The sequence below is a fragment of the Ranitomeya imitator genome, chromosome 1 (assembly GCF_032444005.1).
Source record: "Ranitomeya imitator isolate aRanImi1 chromosome 1, aRanImi1.pri, whole genome shotgun sequence".
Classification (NCBI taxonomy): Eukaryota; Metazoa; Chordata; class Amphibia; order Anura; family Dendrobatidae; genus Ranitomeya; species Ranitomeya imitator.
The window spans coordinates 484,779,733-484,797,402 of record NC_091282.1 but is presented as its reverse complement, the minus strand read 5'-3'; positions in this window follow the sequence as shown (position 1 = coordinate 484,797,402).

Below are 17,670 nucleotides of genomic sequence, written 5' to 3'. Positions count from 1 at the left end.
ACTCAAGAAATCAGACCTCTGTGTGTACCAGGACACATATACACCATTGGAGCTACTGCAACCCTCGACCTACTGTCTCGTTCCCCATAATCCTGTAGAATTTAAGCTCACAAGGGCATGGTCCTCTTCCCTCTGTACCAGTCTGTTATTGTTAGTTTTGTTTACTGTAAGTGATATTTTAATATTTTGATGTAACCCCTTCTCATGCACAGCACCATGGAATTAATGGTGCTATATAAATAAATCATAATAATAAATAATAATAACATATATGTATATACAGTATACAGTGCAGACCAAAAGTTTGGAAACACCCTATTATTACCAATTATGTCTCATATTCTAGGTTCTTCAAATTAGCCACCTTTTGCTTTGATGACTGCTATGTAGACTTTTGGCATTTTCTTGATGAGCTTCAAGAGTCACCGGGAATGGTTTTCCCTTCACAGGTGTGCCCTGTCAGGTTTAATAAGTGGGATTTCTTGCCTTATAAATGGGGTTGGGACCATCATTTGTGTTGTGCAGAAGTCTGGTGGATACACAGCTGATAGTCCTACTGAATAGACTGTTAGTATTTGTATTATGGCAAGAAAAAAGCAGCTAAGTAAAGAAAAATGAATGGCAATCATTACTTTAAGAAATGAAGGTCAGTCAGTCCCAAAAATTGGGAAAACTTTGAAAGTGTCCCCAAGCGCAGTGGGAAAAACCATCAAGTGCTACAAAAAAACTGGCTCACATGAGGACCGCCCCAGGAAAGGAAGACAAAAAGTCACTTCTGCTTCTGAGGATAAGTTTATCCGAGTCACCAGCCTCAGAAATCACAGGTTAACAACAGCTCAGATTAAAGACCAGGTCAATGCCATACAGAGTTCTAGCAGCAGACACATCTCTACAACAACTGTTAAGAGAAGACTTTGTGCAGCAGGCCTTCATGATAAAATAGATACTAGGAAACCACCGCTAAGGACAGGCAAACAGCATAAGAGGCTTGTTTGGGCTAAAGAACACAAAGAATGGACATTAGATCAGTGGAAATCTGTGCTTTGGTCTGATGAGTCCAAATTTGAGATATTTGTTTCCAACCACTGTGTCTTTGTGCAATGCAGAAAAGGTGAACGGATGGACTCTACATGTCTGGCTCCCACCGTGAAGCATGGAGGAGGAGATGTGATCGTGTGGGGGTGCTTTGCTGGTGACATTGTTGGGGATTTATTCAAAATTGAAGGCATACTGAACCAGCATGGCTACCACAGCATCTTGCAGCGGCATGCTATTCCATCCGGTTTGCGTTTAGTTGGACCATCATTTATTTTTCAACAGGACAATGACCCCAAACACACCTCCAGGCTGCGTAAGGGCTATTTGACCAAGAAGGAAAGTGATGGGGTGCTACGCCAGATGACCTGGCCTCCAAAATCACCAGAACTGAACCCAATTGAGATGGTTTGGGGTGAGCTGGACCGCACAGTGAAGGCAAAAGGGCCAACAAGTGCTAAGCATCTCTGGGAATTCCTTCAAGATTGTTGGAAGACCATTCCCAGTGACTACCTCTTGAAACTCATCAAGAGAATGCCAAGAGCGTGCAAAGCAGTCATCAAAGCAAAAGGTGGCTACTTTGAAGAACCTAGAATATAAGACATATTTTCAGTTGTTTCACACTTTTTTGTTAAGTATATAATTCCACATGTGTTAATTCATAGTTTTGATGCCTTCAGTGAGAATGTACAATTTTCATAGTCATGAAAATACAGAAAAATCTTTAAATGAGGTGTTTCCAATATTTTGCTCCCTACTGTATATATATATATATATATATATATATATATGTGTGTGTGTGTGTGTGTGTGTGTGTGTGTGTGTGTTTGTTGGCTCTTCATACAAATAGTCTGCACTATTTGTGTATAGGCCATAAGAACTCTTTTAGAAAAGGTCATGAAAGTTATATAATGGAATGACTCATGAAGATGCCAACCCTACCCTACAGCCAACACGCATTATTATTATTATTGCATAAATTGTATAGAAGGAAGCTGCCTAGAACAAATACAAAGCTGAGTCAGTTGATTGCATGTGATTCTCATAATATACCTTAGTCAAGTGGAAAAAATGCAAAGCGCAGGAATGTATTCCCCCGAATGATCTTGTCATAAATCAAATAGGACAATCTAAAATGGAAAAAAAAGTAAATAAATTAATTGATTGTGATTGGTGGTAAAACCTGTTATATTGTGTGAATTGTTTTTCAAAGTATAGCACATGATAATAACACAATAGTCCCAAACAATAAAGCCAGTAACACATTGATGAAAAATCATGGAATGCAAAAATACTATCTAAACCAGCAAGGGAGTTATACATAGAAATTGAATGTAGTTTAGCTGTGCAACACATGAAAGTACTAGCAATAGATAAATGAGGACAGATTATATAAATTATAGAGGCTAATAAGATATTCAATTTAATTATTACTCATTATGGCTGGGAAAACTGTTCCCATAGAGGACATTATGAGCCTTAAGAGCATGCGCTAATGAATGATTGGAATAATGAGAATACTTCAAGAATCTCAACTCATAATTGAATATGTCTACCTTGATAGTCCTGTAATTCAGTAAATGATTAGTTGGGATAGGATTATTGCAAAAAATGAGATAAAGATTGGTGGAGTGTGCCACTCGATCTGACCACTTACCACAGTCACGTAGAGAAAAGATGGTTTTGTATATCATTGGTCCTTTCCACTGCGGTCTTTAGGAAATTCAGTGACAAACCGAGCCAGTTACTTTCTTAGACTTCAGTGAAGATCTCAGCAAACATACGTGGCCACATTTTTCCTACTCAAAACTGTAACAATCAGAGGACTTATGTTCTCCTAAGAGGAGGTAATCCCAGAGAACAGAGGATAGACTAATTATATACATTTTGATCACCAGGGTTATAGCAAGGATATGATAGGCAATACAGCAATCTTTGACTGTCTGCAAATTAATAGAAGTAATGATGTAATGAATTATATTAAAGAATTCAATACATCATTCATAAAATAAGATGCTATTTAGGATACTAGTTGAAATTGGTCTGTGGCCTATAATGTGAATGGTCTGGCTTGAAACCAAGGTAGAGAACAAAAGACATTGATACTCTGGATCTAAGTGTGATCCCATTAGAGAAACCAACCTGGGCAGGAAAGGTTGGTTCATAGCGCTGCTGAAGTATGTTTCTGGGGGGTCCTTCTTATAGTTTTGCAGCTCACTATTAATTGGTTTAACTAATAAACTTTCTCTGTTTCAATTTACCTTGAATGCAGTTGTCTGTTTCTTTCCAGCTATTGCACTGATGCCCACACTCTGTGTCAGTCATTGCAGCGGTTGCCCATCCACTTCAGAATAGCACAAAAAGTTATCAACTACTAATATGACCTCTCATCCACAATACTCACCAGTATGCTGCACGTCCCTCATGTGTCTACCACCCAACTCATGCTCTCTGTTTGGCTATTGATTTAAGACTAGCAATCTTTCACTCCTGTGGTCAAGACATTCCTTGTGCTGCACAAGATCTCTGAAATGCACTATCACATACCATTTAAGTACCGTAATTAAGAGTGTCCATAGTTTTAAGCATTCCCTAATAAAACATTTTTTAGGCAAGCCTATCACATCATCTCTAAAATCTAACTTCGCTCAGTTATTCGTTCCTACATTTTTACTCTTAGTCCATTCTTTAACCTGCACATGCACACAGTAGGACTTCATATCTGTGAATATATAGATGTTTCCTGGAACCCAATTCACATGAATACCCTTGCTCATTATTAATATGATGGCTGGACCATACAATACAAGCACTTTTTAGCTTTTGTGTCAAATCTATTTCCCTATAGATTTTAAGCTTTCGAGAAGGGAACTCACTTCAACTTCACTTTATTATTTGAATGGATGAACTATGTGTTTGCAATGTCTGATTGTACTCATACATGTACTCTCTGAACTGTAAAGTGCAATGGAATATGATGGCACTATATTAATTAAGTTATTATTATTTTTGTTATCCAATCCTATCTAGATATATGAATATGATTTCAAAACAGAAATACACTTGATATACAGTTGTATCAGAGGAATCAGTGGAAAAAAGAAAATCACATGCTAAGTAAATTATTTTCTTATTTTACAACAGTGTCCTTATGCACCCACAGGATGTATAGCTAAAGTTTTTTAATTGCCTAAAAAGATGTTTTTAGTTATCTATTTGAAACATTTTCTTCTTTCATCAGCTACTGTATCTGCATTCAAATATGCCCCAATTCAACATAACCTTTGCGTTTTTGTTTTTTTTAGGTTTGGGGTTTTTTGCACCTTTTTATAGTTTGTACTCAATACTCAAACTATTTGGGACTTTTGTTAAGTCTATTTTATATGTGCTCTCATGTCTTTTTTGTTTTCTGCTTTGTGGGCAGAGTTTAGTGATTCCAGGTATTTTTTCCTGATTCATATAGTGTGACTTTTTAAAAAGTCGCAAAACTTATTGCAACTATACTCTAGTTCCCCCCTGGTGTATTTTTGAGTACACCAGTATTTTGGCAAAAATTTATTTGCCATTTTGCAAAACATGAGACACCATTTTCGACTTTCTGTCAAATCTTTGAGGAATTTGGCACCCAAATGGACAACTAATACCACAAGACAAAAAAGGAAAGTGATTTGAAAAAATGCAAATAAAGTGTCAGGGCCAATGTCTTAAAGTATGTTTACTCCTAAAATACTAACAATTAAAATAAAAAAGCTTAAGTTCTTACACCTAAACCCTGCTAATGCCTTTGCCAGGATATTAGGAAACAGGATATTTTGTCACCAACGTGAATCATTGTATCAAATAAAAAAAAGCCTACCTAACACTCTGAAACAGGATATATAGCTCTGAGTTATGGCTTGTAAAAATAAGAGTGTTTAATACTACTTCAGTGTCATTTTTTAGGATAAATTACAAAGTTAATGAAAAGTTTTTCTTCATTTATTACATACAGTATTTGTGATAGTATGACAGCTGATGAAATAGACAAGGTATAGCTAAGAAAAGGAAGTGATATTACATAATGAGTTTAGAGAAAAAAGTACAATTTAGGATCAAGTATCTTGGATGGTTGTAAATTCACATTTGTAAATTAGGTCTAAGAGGTAAGGTTTCTCCTTGTGAAGGGGCAATTTGCATTTGTAAATTAAGAATTTATGGGCTTCAAAATTTCAATTTTAACCCCTTCATGACCAGGGGATTTTTCGTTTTTCCGTGTTCGTTTTTCGCTCCCCTCCTTCCCAGAGCCATAACTTTTTTATTTTTCCGTCAATTTGGCCATGTGAGGGCTTATTTTTTGCGGGACGAGTTGTACTTTTGAACGACATCATTGGTTTTAGCATGTCGTGTACTAGAAAACGGGAAAAAAATTCCAAGTGCGGTGAAATTGCAAAAAAAGTGCAATCCCACATTGGTTTTTTGTTTGGCTTTTTTGCTAGGTTCACTAAATGCTAAAAATGACCTGCCATTATGATTCTCCAGGTCATTACGAGTTCATAGACACCAAACATGACTAGGTTATTTTTTATCTAAGTGGTGAAAAAAAATTCCAAACTTTGCTAAAAAAATAAAATAAATAATTGCGCCATTTTCCGATACTCGTAGCGTCTCCATTTTTCGTGATCTGGGGTCGGTTGAGGGCTTATTTTTTGCGTGCCGAGATGACGTTTTTAATGATAGAATTTCGGTGCAGATACGTTCTTTTGATCGCCCGTTATTGCATTTTAATGCAATGTCGTGGCGACCAAAAAAACGTAATTCTGGCGTTTCGAGTTTTTTTCCCGCTACGCTGTTTAGCGATCAGGTTAATACTTTTTTTTATTTGATAGATCGGGCAATTCTGAGCGCGGCGATACCAAATATGCGTAGATTTGATATTTTTTTTATTGATTTATTTTGATTGGGGCGAAAGGGGGGTGATTTAAACTTTTATGTTTTTTTTATTTTTTTCACATTTTTTTAAACTTTTTTTTTTAACTTTTGCCATGCTTCAATAGCCTCCATGGGAGGCTAGAAGCAGGCACAGCACGATCGGCTCTGCTACATAGCAGCGATCTGCTGATCGCTGCTATGTAGCAGAATTGCACGTGTGCTGTGAGCGCCGACCACAGGGTGGCGCTCACAGCGACGGGCAATCAGTAACCATAGAGGTCTCAAGGACCTCTATGGCTACAATGGAGATGCATCGCCGACCCCCGGACATGTGACGGGGGTCGGCGATGACGTCATTTCCAGCCGCCCGGCCGGAAGCGGTAGTTAAATGCCGCTGTCTGCGTTTGACAGCGGCATTTAACTAGTTAATAGGTGCGGGCAGATCGCGATTCTGCCCGCGCCTATTACGGGCACATGTCAGCTGTTCAAAACAGCTAACATGTCCCGGCTTTGGTGCGGGCTCACCGCGGAGCCCTGCATCAAAGCAGGGGAGCCGGCATCGGACGGTATAGTACGTCCGATGCCGGTAAGGGGTTAAATTTATTTTACAATTTAGCTGAAAAGTGTTATTGTCCATGTTCATGGCCTAGTACGAAAGGAGAATGACACTTATTAAGTCAGCTCAGGGCCTCTTCCTATCATCTCTGATCTTAGAATATCTTGTCTATGTGTTAAATATACAGTATGTACTGTATATATATACTGCTCAAAAAATAAAGGGAACAGTTAAATAACAGAATATAACTCCAAGTAAATCAAACTTCTGTGAAATCAAACTGTCCACTTAGGAAGCAACACTATTTGACAATCAATTTCACATGCTGTTGTGCAAATGGAATAGACAACAGATGGAAATTATTGGCAATAATCAAGACACAATAAAGGAGTGGTTCTGCAGGTGGAGATCACAGACCACATCTCAGTACCAATGCTTTCTGACTGATGTTTTGGTCACTTTTGAATGTTGGTTGTGCTTTCACACTCGTGGTAGCAGGAGATGGACTCTACAACACACGCAAGTGGCTCAGGTAGTGCAGCTCATGCAGGATGGCACATCATTGCCAGCTGTGGCAAAAAGGTTTGCTGTGCCTGTCAGCGTAGTGTCCAGAGGCTGGAGGCGCTACCAGGAAACAGGCCAGTACACCAAGAGATGTGGAGGGGGCCGTAGGAGGGCAACAGTCCAGCAGCAGGACCGCTACCTCCGCCTTTGTGCAAGGAGGAACTGGAGGAGCACTGCCAGAGCCCTGCAAAATGACCTCCAGCAGGCCACAAATGTGCATGTATCTGCACAAATGGTTAGAAACCGACTCCATGAGGATGGTCTGAGTGCCCGACATCCACAGATGGGAGTTGTTCTCACAGCCCAACACTGTGCAGGATGCTTGGCATTTGCCACAGAACACCAGGATTGGCAAATTTAGTTGTTTAGCAGTGGGTCAGTAATGGTGTGGGGTGGCATTTCTTTGGAGGGCCGCACAGCCCTCCATGTACTCGCCAGAGGTAGCCTGACTGCCATTAGGTACCGAGTTGAGATCCTCAGATTCCTTGTGAGACCATTTGCTGGTGCAGTTGGCCCTGGGTTCCTCCTAATGCAGGACAATGCCAGACTTCATGTGGCTGGAGTGTGCTAGCAGTTCCTGCAAGATGAAGGCATTGAAGCTATAGACTGGCCCGCCCATTCCCCAGACCTGAATCCGATTGAACACATCTGGGACATCATGTCTCACACTATCCACCAACGTCACATTGCACAACAGACTGTCCAGTAGTTGGCGGATGCTTTTGTCCAGGTCTGGGAGGAGATCCCTCAGGAGACCATCTGCTGCCTCATCAGGAGCATGCCCAGGTGTTGTAAGTAGGTCATACAGGCATGTGGAAGCCACACACACTACTGAACATCATTTCCTTGTCTTGTCTTGAGGCATTTCCACTGAAGTTGGATCAGCCTGTAACTTCATTTTCCACTATGATTTTGAGCTTCATTCCAACTCCAGACCTCCGTGGAATATTAGTTGTGATTTACTTTGATCATTTTTAGGTTTTATCGTTCTCAACACATTCCACTATGTAATGAATACAGATTTATAACTGGAATATTTCATTCAGTGATATCTAGGATGTGCGTTCCCTTTATTTTTTTTTAGCAGTGTATATATATATATATGTATATATATATAATATTTTAAAATGTTCTTGTAACAGAATCTTTTAATCCCATTAGGTAATTCTCCATTGCATTTCATGAATGTGCTCATAGGCCCAAAACAATACTCACTGACACAGGACAGCTCCTCTGTATTCTTTACTATGTGTTCCACCAGTCACCTGCGTATTATTTTTATGTAGGCTACAATAGGTACATAGTAATGCAATAAGTGAAATAACCCACACATGGCAGGAAATGGCCCCAGATACAATTTATATACATGAAATAACATGGACTAATGGAAACAAAACCCTAACTAACGCACCACCTATGAGCTCCTATGTTAGTTCTGTTGTGATGCTCCTGACTGGGAAAGTAACACTAGTTTAGGAAAGAAATCATGTCTTCTGCTAAGTTAACCTCTACCCCAACATGTGTCTTGCTGTAAAGGCTTTGTCTGGTAGTGGGTTTCAGGTAACGTTTCCCTGTTAACTTTAGCACTGTTCTTAGCCATGTCGAACAATGCCATACACAATGAATAGAGTGGTAGAAAGTATCGCCAGCCATGCTTCATTTAACAAGAAATTTCAAAGCTGCTTTCAGGATTAGGGAGTTTCAGGGAATGGACCCTTGGTGATCAGCAAGTCATACCAATCTTGTGAATAGGTTATTACTTGATAAAATGGGAATAAGCATAATAAACTGGATCTTCAATGCATATGGTGATACACTAAAAAAAAGTTTAAAGGACAAAAAAAGAAAATTGAGACCTATCTTCATTTTGGGGAGCAATGACTGTCCCAGTGGTCTACAGTGTCATGTACAATTTTGGGCACCCCTGGTCAAAATTGCTGTGATTGTGAACAGTTTAGCAAGTTGAAGATGAAATGATCTCTAAAAAAACTAAAATTAAAGATGACACATTTCCTTTGCATTTTAGGAAAATATATACATACAGTATATATTTCATTTTTTACACTTTGAAAATTGCAAAAAGGAAAATGGGCCAATAAATGTTTGGGCACCCTTTGAGATTTGTTTGCTCAAACAACCAATAGACCATAATTAGCCTTTTAGGATTATGGCTCTGAAATGTGGACAAAGGACGGACAGCAACAATCAGCAGACAAGCACAAAGATAAGTGTTCTGCCCATTCTAGCAAAGGTCAGGTTTCGTATCTAGCTTTAAAAAGGTTTAATACCATAGTTTTGGTTTTGCTGTGTTATAGCACCACCCAGTGGTGGTTATATTTACTACCTGTGTTTTCAGTAATTATTAGAGTGTTGCATTCTGGGATTCACCAAGGTATCATGGGAAGGGGAAACTCCATTTTCTATCTGTGTATTTCCCTGGACACACGTGTTAATCTGCTGTGTTGAACTACCTCACTTACTTCCCATTCCGGTTAAGTTTATCCGGTAAGACCATTATCCCTGTTCTTGCTATGTAATGTTGTACAGAGTGTGATTAACTGTATAGCAGCCAGTACACAGGAAATGTGATTTCAGTTACCTGCTGTATGTAGTTATTATAGAAGTTGCATCATCCTGTATGCTTTCCCTGTTAGTTGCAGTCATGTTATTACTTGCCCAATACTTACTCAAATCATTTGTATTCTTATAGTTTTACCGCGCTCATGTTTACCAATAAACAAGTTAGACTACAGAGAACAGTCTGCTTATTTGAGGGACAGAAGTGGTTTATGCCGTATGTCGGATCACACACCGTATCAACGTGTATGAAGACAGAACAGTAAAACAGATTCTAGATACCAGCGGAGGCCAGTAAAACGCAGGCTAGATACCAGCAAGCAGTAAAACTGATGCTATACCCCAGCGGAGGCCAGTAAACGCAGGCTAGATACCAGCAAGCAGTAAAACAGAAGCTAAATACCAGTGGAGGCTAGCAAAACCAGGCTAGACGCCAGCAATAACAAGACCACTTACACAGCCGCTTGTACCTCACCGCACAGCCTGATACCGCAGCGGCCGCCATATTGCCCGCCAAGCGCTACACGTCTCAGTCTACGCTGAAGTCATTCCTACCCGCTCTGAGACGTCCTACAGCCTGCAAATGGACACACAATGTCTGCAAGTCGAGCATCCTCAGTCAAGACGAGGTCTCAAACAAGCCGCTCTAGCAAGTTTTAATCGAAAAGGTATTTCACCCTCGCCCGAGCAGCAGCTGAGGCGGCGAAGGTAAGATCCTCCTTCGCTGCACAAGAGATGCAGTTAAAGTTAAGACAAGCAGAGCAAGAAGCAGAAAGAGCCCACCTGCAAGCAGATAGAGAAGCAGAAAGAGCCTGCCAAGAAGCAGAAAGAGCCCGCCTGCAAGCCGATAGAGATGCAGATACAGCACGCCTGCGAGCGACCTTAGAAAGGCTTTCCGCTGAAAAAGAAGCAGCAGCCGCAATAGCCAAAGCTGAGTTCTTAGAAGCCGTGGAGTTTCCCGAATCTGAGCGTGACAGCGACGTACGTGGATCAGACCTTGATCGTCAGGACCCTGCTCAACGCGTCTCAGAATATGTCCACCAACATCCCGGAATAGAAGACAACTCTGATCCGTTACACCAACCAGCCTATACAGATTACCAGAGATCCTTCCTCCAAACACCGTACTGGAAGCAGGAAGGTATACTGCGAAATGACGTCGACCACCACTACCGTCTTACAGAACAGAAGGTACGGCCTCCTCCCAGACTGACAGGGACACCCTTCGCTTCAGAACGGTTTTATACAGACTTTCCTAAGCCAGAAGCTCCTACCAGGTATGAGGATGCACCACACACACCGCATGACAACAGCACACCAGCTCATGTTGGCACTGACTCAGCCACTATGAACTTTGCAAGGTTCTTTACCCGCCGGGAGCTGGTGACCAAGGGACTTGTAAAGTTCACTGATCAAGCTGAAAGCTACAGAGCATGGCGAGCCTCCTTCCAGAATGCCATCAGAGACTTGCATCTTTCCAGTAGTGAAGAGTAGGGTTGAGCGAAACGGGTCAAAAATTTTCAAAAGTCGCCGACTTTTGGCAAGGTCGGGTTTCATGAAACCCGACCCGACCCCTGTGTGGGGTCGGCCATGAAGTCGGCGATCTTTTGAATCTAGAATCGGAATTCCGATACCGATTCCCGATATGTTTAAGATATCGGGAATTGGTATCGGAATTCAGATTTAAGTGTAAAATAAAGAATTAAAATAAAAAATATCGCAATACTTACCCTCTGACGCGCCCTGGTACTAACCGGGAACCTTCCTTCCTTAGAATCAGCCTTCCAGGACCTTGCGGTGACGTCGCGGTGACGTCGCGGCTTGTGATTGGCCGCGCGGCTGCCCATGTGACCGCTCGCGCGACCAATCACAAGCCGCGACGTCACCGTGACGTCACCGAAGGTCCTGGAAGGGCTGATTCTTAGGAAGGAAGGCTGCCGGAAAGAAGCAGGGCGCGTCCGAGGGTGAGTATATTCCTATTAGGTATATACTCACCCTCGGACGCGCCCTGCTTCTTTCCGACAGCCTTCCTTCCTAAGAATCAGCCCTTCCAGGACCTTCGGTGACGTCGCGGTGACGTCGCGGCTTGTGATTGGCCGCGCGAGCGGTCACATGGGCGGCCGCCCAAATATGATCGCAGGGCCTGAAGGAGAGTTTCCGCTCCTTCAGACCCTGGGAACCATGGAAACCCAATCACTGCATTGGGTTTCAGGTTTCGGCCGACCCCGACCCCGACTTTTTTATAGGATCGGCCGATTTCACTCGACCCGACTTTTGAAAAAGTCGGGTTTCGTGAAACCCGACCCGATCCTATAAAAGTAAAGGTCGCTCAACCCTAGTGAAGAGTTAGATCTACTGGTTAAGTGGCTTGGGAACGAGTCAGCTGAACACGCCAAAAGAATCAGGAACATTAACATAAAGTACCCACACACAGGACTTCGCATGGTGTGGGAGAGACTCGAAGAATGTTATGGGTCAATAGAAGCTATAGAAAATGCTTTGTATAAAAGAATTGATACATAGTAACATAGTAACATAGTTAGTAAGGCCGAAAAAAGACATTTGTCCATCCAGTTCAGCCTATATTCCATCATAATAAATCCCCAGATCTACGTCCTTCTACAGAACCTAATAATTGTATGATACAATATTGTTCTGCTCCAGGAAGACATCCAGGCCTCTCTTGAACCCCTCGACTGAGTTCGCCATCACCACCTCCTCAGGCAAGCAATTCCAGATTCTCACTGCCCTAACAGTAAAGAATCCTCTTCTATGTTGGTGGAAAAACCTTCTCTCCTCCAGACGCAAAGAATGCCCCCTTGTGCCCCCTTGTGATTTCCCCAAGATAGCAAATAAGGGTTATCAAAAGCTCAGGGAACTATGCGACTTGTTAATGGAGGTACATGCTGCTCAGGCAGAAGGTGACCTACCAGGGTTGGCATTCCTGGACACTGCCAGAGGTGTCAACCCGATTGTCCAAAAGCTCCCTTACAATTTACAAGAAAAGTGGGTCAGTCACGGGTCCCGTTACAAACAGGCTCATAAGGTGCCATTTCCTCCTTTCAGGGTGTTTGTAGACTTTGTTGCTCAGCAGGCTAAAGTTAGAAATGACCCCAGTTTCGATTTCACTATGTCATGTGCCACTGCCTCCGGTGTAAAACCCAGTAAAACACCAGTGGCAGTACACAAAACTAATGTTACCTCCACAGGTTTTCCTTACAGGGCAAGTAAGTCCTCTCCAGAGGAGGACAAACCTCAGGATCTCAGCAAACACTGCCCCCTACACAAGAAACCTCACCCTCTACTAAAATGTAGAGCCTTCAGGGAGAAGCCTCTAGAAGACCGTAAGAGCTTCCTAAAGGAAAACAAGATATGCTTCACATGCTGCGCGACTACCTCACACTTCGCCAAGAACTGTGAAACCAGTGTGAAATGCGCAGAATGCAGTAGTGTGGAGCACAACACGGCTTTACACCCTGGACCACCCTCAGGGGTATCGTCGCGAGTAGAAGAGTCTGCCGAAAAACAGATGGACACTGACATTGACACCCCAGTGGTCACTTCTCAGTGTACAGAGATCTGCAAGGAACTTGTAGCAGGAAGATCCTGCTCGAAGATCTGTCTTGTCAGAGTATTCCCAGTGAGCCAACGGGATAAGGCAATCAAGGTATATGCAATCTTGGATGATCAGAGAAACAGGTCTCTAGCTAAGTCCTTTTTCTTCAACACCTTCAACATTGCTGGTCCCGGCTCTCCGTACTCCTTGAAGACATGTGCAGGTACTGTCGAGACGGCGGGGAGAAAAGCGACCGGATTCAAAGTAGAGTCTATAGACGGTCAAACCTGCTTATCCTTGCCATCGATACTGTAGTGCAATCAAATTCCCGACAACAGGTCGGAGATACCTACACCAGAGGTAGCAGCTCATCATACCCACTTGAAATGTATAGCTCACCTGATACCGGAGCTTGACCAAGGAGCTCCTATCGTCTTACTCCTCGGAAGAGACATTCTACGGGTCCACAAGGCTAGAGGACAGATCAACGGCCCACAAAACGCCCCATATGCTCAGAGACTTGACCTAGGATGGGTCATTGTGGGAGACGTCTGTTTGGCTGGAGCACACAGGCCAACATCAGTCAACAGCATGCTCACCAATACCCTCGAGAATGGATGCCCGTCTCTCTTCCAGCCATGCGAGAGCAGTTTCCTGATTAAAGAATTGCCACACAACGCCCTTCCACCTTGTCCGTTAGCTGATCCTTCCTGTGAAGACCATGCATGCGATGGTGAGGAAGATCATATAGGGTGCACAGTTTTCCACAGGACAAGAGAAGACAACCAGGTAGCAACATCCATAGAGGACAGACTGTTCTTGGACATCATGACACGGGAGATAGTAAGAGATGAATCAAAGAGTTGGGTCGCACCCTTACCATTCAAACCACAGAGGCAACGACGCTTACCCAACAACAGAGAACTTGTGTACAGTCGATTTGTCTCCCTTACACGCAAACTGCAGAAGTCACCAGAGACAAAAGAACACTTCTCTACCTTCATGGAGAGAATATTCCAGAATGGCCACGCGGAAATTGCACCTGCACTTCAAGATTCCGAGGAATGTTGGTACTTACCTATTTTCGGCGTGTATCATCCGAAGAAACCAGGTCAGATAAGAGTGGTATTCGACTCAAGTGCTAGATACGAAGGTGTTTCTTTAAACGACGTCTTTCTGTCTTGTCCAGACCTCAACAACAGACTTCTGGGAGTACTTCTTCATTTCCGCAAAGATGCAGTAGCATTTATGGCCGACATACAACAGATGTTTCACTGCTTCCTTGTTAAAGAAGAACACAGAAACTACTTGAGGTTTTTCTGGTACCGTGATAATGACCCCTACAAGGACATCGTGGAATATCGTATGAAGGTACACATCTTCGGGAACAGCCCTTCCCCTGCTGTCGCTATCTATGGGCTTAGACATTCAGCCAGAGAGTGTGAAGCAAAGTACGGATCGGATGTAAGATCTTTTGTGGAAAAGGATTTCTACGTAGATGACTGCCTGAAATCCACACCCACAGATGAGTCGGCAGTCAGTCTCCTGAAAAGGGCGCAAGAAATGCTCGCTTCATCCAATTTGAGGTTGCGCAAAATTGCTTCCAACAGCCAAAAACTAATGGCAGCCTTTCCCTCTCAAGATTACTCAACCGATTTAAAAGACTTGGATTTAAGCACGGACTCCCTTCCTATGCAGCGGAGCCTGGGCTTACTTTGGGATTTGAAAAGGGATGCATTCACCTTCCAGATCAGCGAAGAAGAGAAACCTTTCACGCGTAGAGGTGTCCTGTCCGTTGTGAACAGCGTGTATGATCCTCTGGGATTTGTAACTCCTGTAACTATCCAAGGTAAAATGATGTTGAGAGACTTCACCCAAGAGACGTCCGATTGGGATGATTTGCTTCCCAGTAAGAAAAGAGACTTGTGGGTAAGATGGAAGAACTCTTTAGAAGCCCTGTCAAGTCTCTACGTTGCACGACCATATGCTTCTGTGCCATCAACAGAAATCAAGATGCAAAGGCTTTGTATCTTCTGCGATGCCTCAACCAAAGCAATTGCAGCAGTGGCGTATTTGAAAACTATTGACATCAACGAACAATGCCACGTGAGGCTTGTTATGAGCCGGACAAAACTGGCCCCGCTCCGTGAACACACAGTACCCAGACTGGAACTCTTTGCAGCTGTGTTAGCAGTAGAGTTAGCTGAGCTTATCTCAACAGAAATGGACCTGGAGGTCAAAGAAATCGAGTTCTACACTGACAGCAAGGTAGTGTTGGGGTACATTTGCAATGAAACTCGTCGTTTCTATGTCTATGTCAGCAATCGGGTACTAAGGATCAGGAGATCCACCGACCCTAAACAGTGGCATTATGTGTCCACAAACCACAATCCTGCGGACCACGCAACCAGACCCGTGAAGCACATACGCTCCGATAGAGGTACTAACTTTGTAGGAGCAGTGAAAGAACTTCAAATTCCTTCCAACCTAGACACCACCAGTGTGGAAAGGTACTTGAATGAGCAGGGATGCACCTGGACTTTCAATCTTCCACACTCTTCTCACATGGGAGGCGCTTGGGAGAGGATGATAGGAATGGCACGCAGAATCCTTGACTCCATCTTCTTGCAAGCAGGTAGCGCAAGACTCACACATGAAAGTTTGACCACATTCCTGTCAGAAGTTTCGGCCATCATTAATGCTAGACCATTGACTTCACTTTCTAGTGACTCTGAGGATCCGACCATTCTCACTCCTGCCATGTTACTTACTCAGAAAGCCAGCGTTCTCAGCGCTCCACCTGGAGAATTTAGCAACAAGGACCTCTACAGACGACAATGGAGACAAGTCCAAAGTCTCTCCAATACCTTCTGGGACAGATGGAGGAAGCAGCACCTCTCTACCTTACAACCCAGGAAGAAGTGGCAGACCGACAAACCAAACATCAAAACCGGTGATGTCGTTCTCATGAAAGACAGCCAGTCTCACCGTAATGAGTGGCCACTAGGCCTCATCACTAAGATACTCCCAAGCAAAGATGGGAAGGTGCGTAAGGTAGAGGTCAAAGTAGGCAAGTCCGGGGAGAGTAAACTATTCCTCAGACCAGTTGCGGAACTTGTCTTACTGTTTTCGCCAAAAGAACCTGTGGGTGGCATCGGTTGATGCCAAGCAGGGAGTGTTCTGCCCATTCTAGCGAAGGTCAGGTTTCGTATCTAGCTTTAAAAAGGTTTAATACCATAGTTTTGGTTTTGCTGTGTTATAGCACCACCCAGTGGTGGTTAAATTTACTACCTGTGTTTTCAGTAATTATTAGAGTGTTGCATTCTGGGATTCACCAAGGTATCATGGGAAGGGGAAACTCCATTTTCTCTCTGTGTATTTCCCTGGACACACGTGTTAATCTGCTGTGTTGAACTACCTCACTTACTTCCCATTCCGGTTAAGTTTATCCGGTAAGACCATTATCCCTGTTCTTGCTATGTAATGTTGTACAGAGTGTGATTAACTGTATAGCAGCCAGTACACAGGAAACGTGATTTCAGTTACCTGCTGTATGTAGTTATTATAGAAGTTGCATCATCCTGTATGCTTTCCCTGTTAGTTGCAGTCATGTTATTATTTGCCCAATACTTACTCAAATCATTTGTATTCTTATAGTTTTACCGCGCTCATGTTTACCAATAAACAAGTTAGACTACAGAGAACAGTCTGCTTATTTGGGAGACAGAAGTGGTTTATGCCGTATGTCGGATCACACACCGTATCAACGTGTATGAAGACAGAACAATTAGATAATATCTGAATATTTACTCACCGGTTTCATAAATAAACAATAATAATCTTTATTTTTATATAGCACTAACATATTCCACAGCACTTTACAGACATTAGCATTGCTGTCCCCAATGGGGCTCACAATCTAAATTCCCTATCAGTATGTCTTTGGAAGAAGTTTATAAAACAAAAGAAAGGATGGCAGGTAAACAGTGTTCAAGTAAGAAATACAATGACAGCAGTTACTCTCAAAAACACTGACTAACAATATACACAGGTAGGGTTGAGCGACTTTTCTTTTTATAGGATCGGGTCGGGTTTCACGAAACCCGACTTTTTCAAAAGTCGGGTCGAATGAAATCGGCCGATCCTATAGAAAAGTCAGGGTTGGCCGAAACACGAAACCAAATGCAGTGCATTGGGTTTCTTATGGTTCCCAGGGTCTGAAGGAGAGGAAACTCTCCTTCAGGCATTGGGATCCATATTTAAGTGTAAAATAAAGAATCAAAATAAAAAATATTGATATACTTACCCTCGGACGCACCCTGGTTCTCACCGGCAGCCTTCCTTCCTAAGAATGAGCGCCTGAAGGACCTTCGATGACGCCGCGGCTTGTGATTGGTCGCGTGAGCGGTCACATGGGCGTCACGCGACCAATCACAAGCCGCGACGTCATCTAAGGGCTTCAGGCGCTGATTCT